The sequence below is a fragment of the Pinus tabuliformis genome, chromosome 1_2 (assembly GCF_031772625.1).
Source record: "Pinus tabuliformis cultivar Carrire ecotype Pingquan chromosome 1_2, CPIR1, whole genome shotgun sequence".
Classification (NCBI taxonomy): Eukaryota; Viridiplantae; Streptophyta; class Pinopsida; order Pinales; family Pinaceae; genus Pinus; species Pinus tabuliformis.
This window is the reverse complement of record NC_142298.1, coordinates 871707799-871722657: the sequence shown is the minus strand read 5'-3', so window position 1 is coordinate 871722657 and position 14859 is coordinate 871707799. Positions and strand designations below refer to the sequence as shown.

Below are 14859 nucleotides of genomic sequence, written 5' to 3'. Positions count from 1 at the left end.
AACAGCACTTCCTTACATTCACAAGATTCCAGCCTCCTTAGACCTCATGAGAGAGCTCTATATATAGGAGTTTTGGAGAAAGGATGAGTCAGCTTGAGCTTGGCATGGAGCTGACTAGTGTCCTCTCCCACTTCAGTTATTCTTCAGTTCTTGAGTCCACTTGGAGGTTCTTTCTTCCACTTGGAGATCTAGACCCTCTTACTCATCACTAGGCGAATTCCCTGATCCAAGTGTCATTTTGGAAGCTTCCTGGGCATTGACACCTTGAGGAATGACTGTGCCACTTGGCCAAACTCGCCCAGCGCAGGTAGCCTTCTTTACAGTTGACATTCAGCGCAGGTACAGAGTGGAGCGGTTGACATTCAGCGCAGATGCTCAGTGGAGCAGTTGACATGATCCAGAATTAGCTTGTTTTTGAGTGTTTTCAGGTGGAGAACTGATATTTAGTGTTGTGGTTTGCTGACCTTGTTCCTCTAGGGGTAGGAACAACATGTTTAGGGACTTTGGATCCCTCATATTATTGACATTTCATGCTTCATGCTAAGGCACAAAAATGTCTATAACAGTTGCCCCCTAAAGTATGAGGTCGTTTATCGGGTGAAATGCTTTATCAGGAGGATCCGAAGTTCATTCAATCGCCGAGAGGTGACCTGTAATAAAATACAATACAATACATTATTTTTCATTATGCTTTCATGATCTAGCTGAGGTGGGCATTCCCATGCTCAGCTTTATAAATTCATTTTGGTACATATAACAGACGATCGTCTGATGATAGACTGATAATTCTCTGCTGAAATTATCATCCTTTGAGTAGGATGATCATCTGCTGTAATGATGTACATGTCAAATGTCTTTATATTTCCTGAATATATATCGCAGCCCGGATGGATGAAACTAGATCCGAGGTCTTCAAACTCGTTCGATCTTCACTCTAAGTACAAGTCGATCCATGTGAGAATTGCGCTGAAGTCGAACATGGAAAGACATCGCTTGATTACCGGTCAATAATGTAAACCGTTAACAAGCGCGAGAGGAATCACCGATAATGATAATGACCCTCAAGGTACTGCAGTACAATTCACGCGTCATCCCCACCTTCCTCCAGCATATCACTGGCAGTCTCTTGTGAGTGCAGCACGCACCTGCCTTCATAGGAGTGTCATCAATCAAAAAGAGGCGCTTGCCTCCGAGAGTTCGCTTACTCACCCTCACCCTTGAGAAGGGGCGATGACATTGATCCGTTAGCGCATGTCTCAGCAACACAAAACGAGGGTTTCGCCCCAAAGCCAACTAAAGCCTAGCTTTTAGTCCCCAGGAGTAGGAGTTCGTCCTCTGCGAATGAGTTGGATTGCCTGCTTCACTAAAATCGAGCGAGCAAAGAGTCCCGTGCACTAACTGGAATGTGAGATATCAAGGTTCGTTCGGTCGAACACTCCATGTAGGCAAGGAAACCTGGTGGGGTAGATAGACGTACGTCCCGGGCGCAACTCGGAACTAGCAGGGCAGGCACTCTCGCGCTGGAACTATGAACTTGAAGGGCAGGGGGCTAGGTGGTGTGAATATAGGACTTGGCGTCGAACACCACGCAAAATCTTCTGGTCGAAGGTCATTAATGTATACCTGTCGCCGGAAGTGAGAAACTTGCCATTGAGGCATGCAAGCTTCAAAGTACTGAGGGGGGTGTTCCTAGATCAACTTCTTGGATAATGAGCTGAAGTCGACAAGAAGCGATTCGTCAAAGGAGGGCCTTAATGAATCCCACATCAGTGACACAGAACGGAGCTAATGATTTTAGTGGAGGTGAAAACAATCTATGAAATATGATTCAGGGTGGCGATCATGGGTGGATGAAGGATAATGTATGGTAGTGGATGGGACACGGTTGACTCTTTCTGAACAACATCTCTTGAACATATAACGACACTGATGTGATGGATCGGTAGCATTACCCCAAATGTGGATAGTTTGGCGAAGACCATGGTGATGAGACTGGTGAATGAAACAACCCAACCCGATGTGATACGGAGGAAAAGTGTCATGTTCAAGAGCGACTTGCTACCATTAAAGCTTTGAGGTTCTCCCAATTTTTCCCCAGTCATTTCTGACCAGTACCTCTTTATTTTTGTCAAGCTTGAGGAGGATAACATATGCTTGTTCTATAACCTGCCCTTCGGGCAAGCCCATCGCTATGTTTTAACGAGCCTAGCGATAGGGAAACTCGTTCTCGTCTAAAGACAAGTTTGTCGCTATTTAATCATTTTAACGAGTCTAACGACAAGGAAAACTCGGTCCTTTTCATTTTTAGAGAGTCTGAAAAGGTACAGAAAGTTAACTCCAAAATTCCTTTTTCGTCATCTAATCCCTTAAGTCCGAAAAAGTATAAAACAATACAGAAGGGATGAGTTTTCGATAACTTTAACGAGCCGAATAAAACAAGCGCTCGACCTTTTTGTGTAATAATCCCTCAGGTCCAAAAAGATTAAAATCTAGAGGAGGGATAGCTCTTCCGGTCACTTTAATGAGCTGGAAGGCCAAAACTCGGCAAACTTTTCATATTTTACGAGTCAGATGAAAAGAGCTCAAAGAAGACTCGTCTTTTGAGGAACGAGTTATAAACAGGGATAGCAGCAGATTCCAGGTACAGGTTGGAATTTTCCAATCACGGCAGTGTCACAAGGATGGCTAGGTGAAATCACTCTTCGCAGCTGTTCCTCAAAATGGGTAAACAATCATATGGAAGTGAACGATTGGCCAAATGGAATGGAGGTGGCAGGTGCAAACACGACCAAGGCTTTTTATGGCTAATAAATTTACGATCACAATGGTTATTTACCGGAATAGGTTCATTTTTTAATGAGCTTAAACTCTGGAGGAAACTCTTGCTCAATCTTATGTTTATTTTTTAACGAGCATGAACTATGTGCTAAAACTGCTCGGTCATAAGTTTGCATGCCCCCAGCATAATAACGCAAATCGAGGTGCATGCCCCCCAAGCTTCATTGCATTCAACTTGGTGGTTGGAATGAAGGTTTACCTTTGAGATTTGGAAAGGGGATTGTTTTCATTTTTTAATGAGGTTGACATAGTAAATGAACTATCCTCATGACTCCTTGTTTCATTTTTTAATGAGGTTGACATGAGATAAGAACCGTCCTCGGAGCCCACTGTATTTACAGTATTTCCATTAGGGCGATGATCCATGCTGACAAAATGTTTAGGAATCTTCCGAATCCATTAGATATAGAAGATTTCATATTGTAGGTTTCCACTGTGGCCACTTCTGCCAGATTTCTTGCAGGCGGTAGGGCAAAAGTACCCATTAAGGCAGGGTCTTTTAGGAGACCTACTCCAATATTTTGAAGCGAATGATTGCTTCCATGGATCATTGGAATGCTTCCCGTAACTTGTGAACTGTCGGGGAGGAAAGTTTGTTGGTCGACGACTGTAATCCCTCCTTGAAAGGGAAATGCAATCTTCCTGAAGTAGGTCGACATGACTGCGGCCATGGCATATATCCAGGGCCTTCCTAGTAGGATGTTGTAATCGAGGTTTCCATCGATTACTTCAACATCGACTTCTACTGTTTTGCCTCCCAGTTCAACTTGCAAGTTACTTAAAATCCCGTATGGAGTGTATGATCGTCCGTCAAATGCTTTTAAGGTCGTTGACGATTTCGACAAGGGTGGTGAGCCTAAATTTTTCCAGCAACTCATCGACATAAGACATGTAGATGCCCCCTCATCAATAATTGTTCGATGAACAGTTTTGTTGAGGGCTTTCACTTGAACAAGGAAAGCTAGTTGAGCTGGTAACTTAGGGTCATATCCTTTATGATCAAAGGCCACAAGATTGGAATCCATTGGGCCAATCCCACCTATTGCTGATAATAAAGTTTGCTCTTGGGAGGGGCAATTTTGCGGTACCTCAAGTGTCGACATAGCGGACAGCCGTGGATTCTCGTAATCTTTATTCCTTGTCAAAGCATTATTCTGCTGCTTTGAGGTAGCCAACATAAGCACTTGGGATCGGGAAGCATTTTGATTAGCAACTAGATTTTGACCTGGATTAGGAAACGGATCCGTCAATACTGCTGGGGTTTTTGAACTCTTGAAGAGTTTCTTAACTTCAGCTATATGTGGACAATCTTTCGTCCAATGATCCTCATCGCATATATGACACCCTGCCGGGGGTTTCCTTTTTCTCCCTGTCTTTTTCTTCTTGCCCCCTGGTTGCTTCAGTTGTTTGCCCTTGTCGGTCGACATGGAATTTACTTCCGAGGCAAGAAGTTCTTCATTTGCTTTTTGACTAGAAATTTTGTGCTTTCCAATCACGCCATCGCCGGCGTGAGTGTCATTGTGTGATTTAGGAGGAGGAGGAATTGAGAATTCCAGTCTAGGGGCGTCAGGTATTTTGTCGTAGAGCGTGCCAGACTGAGTATAGACCAAGTCTAGATATTGTGCACGAGCAATAACTTGCTCCTCCGTTACGACTCCCCCCTTGGCCACATCTTCCGTTATGGCAGGAAGTAACGACTTTATAAACCATTCAGCTAATAGCTGATCTGGAACGTAAGTCTTTACTATCCTGCGACGACGACGCCACTCATGTATATGATCAGATATATGTGTGGCCGTCGTCTGCTTGAAGTTGGTTAAGATTTCCGTTCCAATTTCATACCTTATCGGTAATTGAAAATGGGTTAAAAAAGTCGTGGCTAGGGAACTGAAGTTGTCGAAAGAGGCTCTAGGTAATTCAATATACCATTTTGCCGCTGGACCCGTTAACGTCCTCTGAAAGAGGTGAAGTCTTATCAAATCATCATTCAGGGTGTTCGATGAACACCATAGATGGAATGTCATCACATGATTCGACGGGTCTTCACCCGGATTTCCATTAAATTTAGGAATATCTGACGGAAGTTTGTGTGGAATCGCTGGCCACCAAGGGGCATAAGCAATTGGATCATTCGTCAGCCGGTTTAGATCTGGTAATTCTAGAGTTGCTACAAAGGGCAACTGTTGGTTCAGGTTAGGCGAAGCATATCCAGGATAAGATGGTATCGCCTGAGCAATGGGTCTTTGCAGACCAGCATAATGCTGACAACTTTGACAAGGTTGATGGGCATAACCATTATAGCATGGTTGCCCATTACTTACAAAGACTTGTTGCTCAGGTCCTTGATATGATTGCTGGAATGGCGATCGTTGAGATTGAACCAGCTCTGGTTGTTGGACCATTTGCTGTTGACCAATACTGGTTTGAGCCTGAGTCGCTCCAGATAAGGAGGCACTATCCTGAGGTAGTGATTGAGTCGTTGAGACAAGAGGTTGTTGTATTGCAACCTGAGAAACTTGGGGTTGACATACAACAGGTGGAGCTTGTACTTGCGACACATTCACTATAGCAGGTATGGTGGGAATATTCGACACAGGGTGTACTGGTTGCATTGAATATACAACACCTGGTTGTTGAGGCAGTATTGGTACCCAACCGCTGGATGTAATTCCAGTTTGACCTGAACCTTGTTGTAAACTCCCATATGGTTGTTCTCTAGGAGGGAACAATGAAAGAGCATACTGCCCTCCATATGGTGGAAATCCAGTACTTAAAGGGTAAATTGGCCTTTGAAGACACATTGGATCAATTTGTTGAGTTTCAACATAAGAAATACCAGATGATAATCCAGATGAAGAAATAGGAACTAACCATGTCGTCGTCCCTGACTGGACTCCGGCTTGTTGTTGACAATTTGCCGGGACAGATGGTATACCAGCGAACATCGTTGGAGTAGCAGCAGGAGACTCTGCTGCTGCTGTGTCGGGCGACACAGTCCTAGATGTCGACGGTTGTTCAGACATATTTAGTCTATCCAAAAGATTTCTTAGCGATTCTTCAAGAACTTACGATGCCAAAAGACTAACTGCGAAGATCAACGAGGGAATGGTGATGATTATCCCGTTTAAAATAAATTTTAACGACGCTTAGACACAACTTGCTTTTTCACTTTTAAAGAGTCGAGAAAAAGCTAAAGATGACTCTAGTCTCCTTCGATGTTTTAACGAGCCCGAAGTGACAAATGCTCGGATGGACTTTTTCAGTTATAGAGTTTGAAAAAGGCCAAAAGAAACTACTCTGGAGTTCTAGGCAGAGGGTGTGCCAAACTTTTCGCAAAACCACAGAATACGTTTTACGGTACGGGTGGTCGATCTTCGTGAATGCTGTGTTCACTGCATTGCGATCAGTAGGGCGGCTGACACGGCTTCCTATGGATAAAAGATATATGCCTATAGGGGTCTCCCAATATATACGCGATGGTACGTGGGAGCACAAGTCCGTATTAGTGCCACCGACTCTCAGGAGGAATCACCCACCTTCGTCGAGATCGACAGTCACTACGTTTAACGATGCCGGAACACGTCTCTAGCTTAGACCTCTATGTGTTTGCGTTATGTTTCAAAGCATTGTTAGGTTCATTCAATATATTTTAAGTTGATCTTTTTAAAGTTTGCCTTTCAAGGTTCACCACGAGATGTTTTGATACAAATTCCTAAATGCAGTCTAAGATGAGAAGCAAGCTTTTTCAATCTTTTCGACTTATGAAAATCTTAACTACTGAGGGAAAAGAAAGACAACATCTTTTCACACAGATCAAAGAGCACACACTAATGCACTTTTTCCCTAAATCAACATACAAACTTATCAAATGCAAAATGCAAAATGCAGGTATTTCTTTTCTCTTTCTTAATGTTTGTGCAATACAAAAAGAAAGCTGTTGTATAACTTTGAATTCAATTTCAAGTGAAAGCAAACAAGCTTGTCCAAAATCAAAAGACACCTTAAGATTTACTTGTTTCGACACTAGAAATATATAAATTCAAACCATATGACGAAAGCTCAATCAGTTATGAACAGCAAATAAACTAACTCTTAAGATCAAAACGACACTTATCACAGGTCTAGATCTAAGAGGCCACAGCTAGACTAGTTCACTTTTCGTTATGGGAAACTGCAAATGATACAAGAAATACACAAATAACAAATACAGTTTCTTTATACAACCGAGGCGGAATAGTGGCAAGGAAATTTGGTTTCAGATAGGTACATTGACTGGTAACAGGCTGCAAAAACAAGGGTGAAAACAGGGCAATAAACAGGAGGGAACCCCAGTAGCACTAGGCAAAACTGGTTCAGCGCAGGTAGTACACTGGCAGTTTGACCTTCAGCGTAGGTAGCCCCTTCGGGAACTGCGCTGAAATGCAGACTGCCTTCACAGTGCCTGCACTGAAGATTCAAACTTTCGTTTTTCTCAGTTTCCGGGTCACAGATTGCTCAAAAATTCACAGTTTTTGGCCAAATCAGAAGCTATCAGTCAAGTACACACTAAGGGATGAAAAGGAGGATGAAAAGCTATCACTAAGAGCTATTTAGAGTCCTTGTGGATCAGCTCTTCAAATCATAAACTTGCCCAGAAACTGAGCTAGAGTATATGCCCTCTACTTTGCATTTGAAAGATCCAAATGCAGTTCGATTCGGTACTCCCTGTGTTTATGAAATGAATAGCAAAAACACAAACAACCAACAAGATACGACCCCCAGCGGAGTCGCCAATTTGTTGTTGGGAAAAGTATCCAATACGGAATGACCCTATCCCACTCTAAGGGTGATAGTACCTCAGCAACAATCAAAGCAAAGCTATTCAAGATTACTTCTTTATGAGATGTAAGAGAGAGGAGGAAGAGATCCACTAACCGATGTCTTCCACTAATGCTTGATCCAATCTTCTCTCTTTGTTGCTTGCTCCCAGCTCCTTGCTCTTTCACTGGCCCAGCTACACCAAGATCCTGCAAAATGGCAAGAGAGGGAAACTACAAGAAGCATACATTCATAATTGATTCAAGGATTAGAATAAATCAAATACACAAGTATAACAATACACCATTGAGACACATGCATATAGAAGAACCTCAAATGCTTTATTAATGGAAGAAGTAAAGTTCAGGAGGTGATACAACCATAAAAGGCCCAATCCAGCATCACCTCCCAGCAGAAAGAAATCTCCTCTTCACCTCCTTCAAGCAAATCACCCAATAGTTCTATACTCAAACCAACAGCACTTCCTTACATTCACAAGATTCCAGCCTCCTTAGACCTCATGAGAGAGCTCTATATATAGGAGTTTTGGAGAAAGGATGAGTCAGCTTGAGCTTGGCATGGAGCTGACTAGTGTCCTCTCCCACTTCAGTTATTCTTCAGTTCTTGAGTCCACTTGGAGGTTCTTGCTTCCACTTGGAGATCTAGACCCTCTTACTCATCACTAGGCGAATTCCCTGATCCAAGTGTCATTTTGGAAGCTTCCTGGGCATTGACACCTTGAGGAATGACTGTGCCACTTGGCCAAACTCGCCCAGCGCAGGTAGCCTTCTTTACAGTTGACATTCAGCGCAGGTACAGAGTGGAGCATTTGACATTCAGCGCAGATGCTCAGTGGAGCAGTTGACATGATCCAGAATTAGCTTGTTTTTGAGTGTTTTCAGGTGGAGAACTGATATTTAGTGCTGTGGTTTGCTGACCTTGTTCCTCTAGGGGTAGGAACAACATGTTTAGGGACTTTGGATCCCTCAGATTATTGACATTTCATGCTTCATGCTAAGGCACAAAAATGTCTATAACACATGTGGTATGTTTATTTTTACAGCAATGCAACAATCCCCAACCATGGCGATAACCCAAGACCAAAGGGAGATGCAAGACCATCCAACCTTACTTTCCATGCCAGGTACATTTGACACTCTTTCATTGTGTGTGCACATATACCTTGATGCTCTAGAAAATTTCTTTGCGATAACGTTTGACATTTTTCTAGGTAACTATAGAATAAGTGGAGAAGCATCATCTTCAACCATGACTGATCATCTACATAAGGACTTCAACTCTAGTGGGAATCAATGAGGTATGTACAAATAATAGATAAGCTAGGTTATTATGGCGTCGTCAGGTGGCCCTTTATCATATGATAAGTATATTTATGTTTTTCCATTGTTATGTTGTTATAAAAATACCTTTTTCATAATCTGTTCTCTGAAAGTTCATGAAACTTTGTGTTTTGACATGGAATGTTGTGTTGTTTCAGAAGGCTCTAGGTACATTGAGAACATGGGTGCCTGCAAAATTTGAGGAAAGTTTGAGCCTTCATCAGTGCAATATTAAAAATATGGGTGCCTGATGAGCACCGAGGAATGTTTGAGCTCTCATCAATGCAAAAGTAAAAGTTCAATTATATGCCACTACTCTCCTGAAGTTTCATGAAATTTTGAACTTTGACATGGAATGTCAAGTTAATTCACATGGCTCTGTAATTGTTCAACAAATTCAATTGTCGGTTCTTTTTATTGCAATGTTTCTGTATTTTCTCACGTAATTGGTCTAATACTGCAGACTAAGCTGTAACAATGTTGTATACACACCACAATTTGGGAATGAATTAGTGTTTTAGACATCAATCTAAATTGTTCTTCAAATATATTCTCAAATGTTAGATCTGTTATATGATCAAAACAAATCTGATTTTATTTATGGTGTTCATATTTAAGAAAGAAGCTCTTGGGTTTATAGCATCTTGATGTGCAGTTTTCTGAACCTGTTGCTTTTGAACCAAGTCAACATGAAACTTGCATTCTTAGTTATTCTAATGCTTCAATTATGAGCTCTGTTACCAACTGCACAACCAACCACTGGGATTGAACACATGCAAGGAATCCAGGGGCATTGACTAGGTTGTAGATTTGTTGCTAGTGGACATCACCTACAGAGGCTGGTTGTAGCCATTCATGTACAGAGCATTGTCTTGGCATCTCAAAGCCAACAAATTGAACCACTAGAAACAGAACTGGATATGCTTAGAACTGTTTTGATGAGTGGGGTGCTCCATTGTCGAGAACTGGCCTTGGTTTTCATAGCACTCAAATCAGTGAAGTCTTGAAACTAGACCAGAACATAGAAAAGAGTTGTTGGCCACCATAAGCAAGTAACCAGAAGGGTAATGCATCACACAAGCACAACCAACCTCATATGCCTTCAGAAAAATAGTGAGCAGAGGTTACATCCTGTCCATACTCTATAACGTTCAATGCTTACATAAATACAAGTTTGTAGTTTTATAAAGTACACAAATAAAAAATATGTCCATACCAAGCAACACATTTGTCTCCTTTACATAAGAAATCATGGTGTTGTCCATGCTTTTGATGCCTTCCTCATTCATTTGTGTTGTAGATGATCCCTCCTCTTGTCAATTAATGAGCTAAACCACTAACTTGACACTGCTTCATTGTGCACTATGAAATTTTTATCTAACCTATTCAGAAAATGAGGAACTGATGTGATTCATCTTAATGCAAAAACTTATAAGATTCGACAAACCCCTGTTCAGCATTGAAATTGATGATAGCATTACAGCGATATCAAAGTCCTTCAATATTCTGAGAGTGGTCAAATTACAGTCCACTCAGTAAGCTTATTTAGCACTTACATAAGCATTAATCCAATATATCTACAGAGATTTGATGATTATACAAGTTGGCATACTTGCTTAAGGGTGATGTACCCTAAATGAAGTAAGAAAATTCTATCCGACTGTAAAATTTGTGTGAATTCTGCAAGTGATTGGCAAGGTGGTTGGAAATGACTGAGAAGCAGTGCCCAGGATTTACCATGCCAATTTGTTTCTTTTCCTATTAACCTTGTAACCCAAACTGCTCATGAGTTTATCCAAACACTTGATTTTTAGCATGCATATTGTATTGAAGAACATGTTATATATGATGGTCACTTCATACTAGTTCTGTCTCAGCCATTGCAGGGAATATTGGCCCTACCTGCTGTCGAGGAACAACCCACAATCCAATCATTGGATCAACTCCCAAAGATGATTACATTACCAAAGACCCTTTGATTCCATTTGTTTATGAGTTGGAGACTTCAGAAGTTCAAAGGAAATGTATGATGCCCTAGTGGGATTGTATGCAGTCAACAACATTGGTTAGAAGATGACCTTGAGGAATCAACTTCGTGATATGTAGTTGTCTAGATCATATACTGTGGCTTCCTACTTTATGTGGATCTGTTAATTTTAATTTTTAGGGCATTTGTTGCATATAGACAATTTTAGATTTTTCATCATAGTAAATTCATTCCATCATTATCAGCAATGTACATAGTAGTAATGCAATTTAACAGTAAGGAACAATAGAAGAAAAGTAGAGACAATAAGGACACCAGTATTTAAGTCGGAGACCAGGGCAAAACCCCACAAGGGGGAAAACCCAAACTCAATTCTTCGTATCATTAGAATAATATCAAGAGTCAGTAGAAAGAGATACAATGAGATGTAATACATCAAACAACTGAGGGCCAACAACATATGCTTGCCCAACAAGCCTAGTCATAGTCAATATGCTTGCTCAACAAGCCCTTTCAATGCCATTGTCATTATCATTCTGATGTAAGTCGGTCCAATTGTCATTGCTGTCATGGCCCTGGAAAGAGTTACTATACTGTCAGCTGAATTTGACATTGTCCAATCTGAGTCATCACAAAGTAGGGTTATTGTCAACATCCCAAGTATACTGTAGTCATTGCACCATGATGAGAAGCATGATCAAGATTACTGTTTGGTCATATGATATTCAATAACCCAAATATATATGTAAAGAAAATTGAGATAAAATAGATAACAGTCAGGATGACAATTATGTCTTATTCTGAGCACTAGGTGTCATCAATATGCATATACTGTATGCAAACATAACTTCAGCTGCTAATATTATGCGAAGCAGTTCCACAATCTTTTACACTGTAATGTATATAAGCCCTTTATCAAGTCATATTGTAACTTGCATAAGGGCTCGGTTCAGATACATATATACAACCTTAGCCTCGATTCAGGCATGTCCTGTAGCTCAAACAAAGTCTCGGCTTGTAGTCTTGCTTCTTCAGAAAACATGCTTTGTTGTAACCATAATGGTACTCTGAATTGTGATCCCACAGAGCACTGAACTTGATCATCCTTTGCACTAGCCTTAACAAGATCCAAACTAGAATATACATTGAACTGGGTCAAGTGCCAAGATCATGATTGAACTAAATATGATTAGAGCTGAGTTTTCCACTACACCCAGTTGGAGATCGAACTAGTCTTCATGTATCCAAACAATAGCTTCATTATAATCTTCCTCAACAGAGGTCTGAATTATGATGAGATAATAATCTCCTCTGAACTGTGCCAAGAAAGTCTTCAAAACAATCTCAGAGAAATCTGAATTGTGTTAAGGGTGTCTTCCTTACTGTAGAAAGGTAGATCTCTGAATTCTGGCTTCATAGAATCACCACCAAGCCATAGAAAACATAGGTGTATATTTATAGTGATTTATGTCAAGGGACATGTCCCTTCGGAGGAGGGAGCCAACATTAGGCCGACCTATTAAATTCAAATTCCAATTTTCATTTAATTCATTTTCCCTCCAATAGGTTGATCAAGCCAACTTGACATTAATTTAATTTTCTTTTGTCCAATACTAATTCTTTGATCCATTTTGTTCCATTATAGAAGCTTGATCAAATGGGCTGGGGAATCTTTCTCTAGCTGCCCAACTTTAACGGGATCTCTCAGTTAAGAGATCAACTTAAAGCCATTGGAGGAAATATTGACGAATCAGAACTTGTGACTGTGACTCTTAATGAGTTTCTAGATCTTGGGATTCATTTGTATCAAGCATTTGTGGCAGATTGGAAATTCCAAAGTTTGATCAACTATTTGACTGCCTGTACTCAAGAGGAGTCTAGGCTAATATGAAAAGGGAAATTTCAGAAACTTCAAGATGATGAGTCCCAAGCACTTGCAACTCATACAAAGAATGGTAGAGGAAGAAGAAATTTGGAAAATTTCAGAAAAGGAATATAGGTAGAAGAGTTGCTCCTGTTCTATGAGCTAAACCACTAACTTGACACTGCTTCATTGTGCACTATGACATTTTTATCTAACCTATTCGGAAAATGAGGAACTGATGTGATTCATCTTAATGCAAAAGCTTATAAGATTCGACAAACCCCTGTTCAGCATTGAAATTGATGATAGCATTACAGCGATATCAAAGTCCTTCAATATTCTGAGAGTGGTCAAATTACAGTCCACTCAGTAAGCTTATTTAGCACTTACATAAGCATTAATCCAATATATCTACAGAGATTTGATGATTATACAAGTTGGCATACTTGCTTAAGGGTGATGTACCCTAAATGAAGTAAGAAAATTCTATCCGACTGTAAAATTTGTGTGAATTCTGCAAGTGATTGGCAAGGTGGTTGGAAATGACTGAGAAGCAGTGCCCAGGATTTACCATGCCAAGTTGTTTCTTTTCCTATTAACCTTGTAACCCAAACTGCTCATGAGTTTATCCATACACTTGATTTTTAGCATGCATATTGTATTGAATAACATGTTATATATGATGGTCACTTCATACTAGTTCTGTCTCAGCCATTGCAGGGAATATTGGCCCTACCTGTTGTCGAGGAACAACCCACAATCCAATCATTGGATCAACTCCCAAAGATGATTACATTACCAGTAGAGGATGGAAATGTATTGCAGCCATTGCAAGGAATATTGGCCCTACCTGCTGTCGAGGGAGAACCCAGTATCAAATCATTGGATGAACTCCCAGAGATGATTACATTACCAGTAGAGGATGGAACTGTATTACAGATTAACAAAGCTATGTATGCAGAAATTTATCACAAGAAATCTATGCCTTGTGAAGTGCTGTAGCTAGGAAATTGATATTTTTGACATATTTGTTTATATACCCATGGTAGCCTACATGTTTTATAGTAGAGATTGCTATCCAATGGTACTTTTACATATTCACTGCAATGGTCATCATTTGACATTTAAAACTCCATATGTATATGCGTATATATATAATGGATGCTTGGTTTTTTCAATTATGTTTACAGTTTCAAGTGATGTAAAGAGGCCAATAATCACTGAATCAAATAATATTATTTAAAATATAAACCTGAGGGAAAAGTGCACACTTGTGAGTCGAGACCTTAGTCAGCCCAGGGACCCCAAATTTGGCCTTATGTGTTCTCAAGTATTTGCTTTAAAAATATTAAAATTAAAATATTCTACAAATTAAGTCTTGAAACTAGACCAGAACATAGAAAACAGTTGCTGGCCACCATAAGCAAGTAACCAGAAGGGTAATTCATCACACAAGCACAACAAACCTCTAAGCAATCAACTAGATACTCATTACAGTGAAAAATAAATCAGTATGTTGATGTAAGGTTTAGTTTCATTAAGTTATTGATTCAAATCTTATGAAAAGAAGTAGAGCCTTAAGTATGTAAATTATTTATTTGTGGAGATGTTAATTGGGGTATCTCTAGCTGTTGGATGGAATGACCACTGTCTTTCTAACTCAGGATTTATTTTCCCTACCCAAGTTCAAATCTGAGCTAGTGACATCATAATGAACTATAATATCTTGCTAAATATTCTTGTATTAGCTTCTAGCTTTGACATAACTTGATCGTGCAACTTCACTCTAATCTTTCCAGTGGTAGCCTACATGTTTTATATTTGCCATAATGGTTTCCTTTCTTATGGTGTGTTTCCTCCGAGTAACAAGGATCAATCCATTAACACACTCTTCCTATGAAATTCTCTTATCATATTCTTATTTTTTCTTATATATTCAATGGATCTTCATATTGTCGAAGATAATTGCAGATCAAATTTCTGAAGACCGTGTTAAAAATTTAAATACAGTGTGTTTCTAGACTTAAATTGCA

The 14859-nt window shown here is 40.2% G+C and overlaps 1 long non-coding RNA gene across 1 annotated transcript; it reads left to right on the top strand.

The window, feature by feature from the left end:
• The first annotated feature begins 8679 nt into the window (after positions 1 to 8679).
• On the top strand, positions 8680 to 9566 carry LOC149208715 (uncharacterized). Its single transcript, XR_016252149.1, has 3 exons — positions 8680 to 8779; positions 8867 to 8953; positions 9134 to 9566. It is a non-coding gene; the product is annotated as an uncharacterized LOC149208715 (long non-coding RNA).
• The last annotated feature ends 5293 nt before the right edge of the window (positions 9567 to 14859 follow it).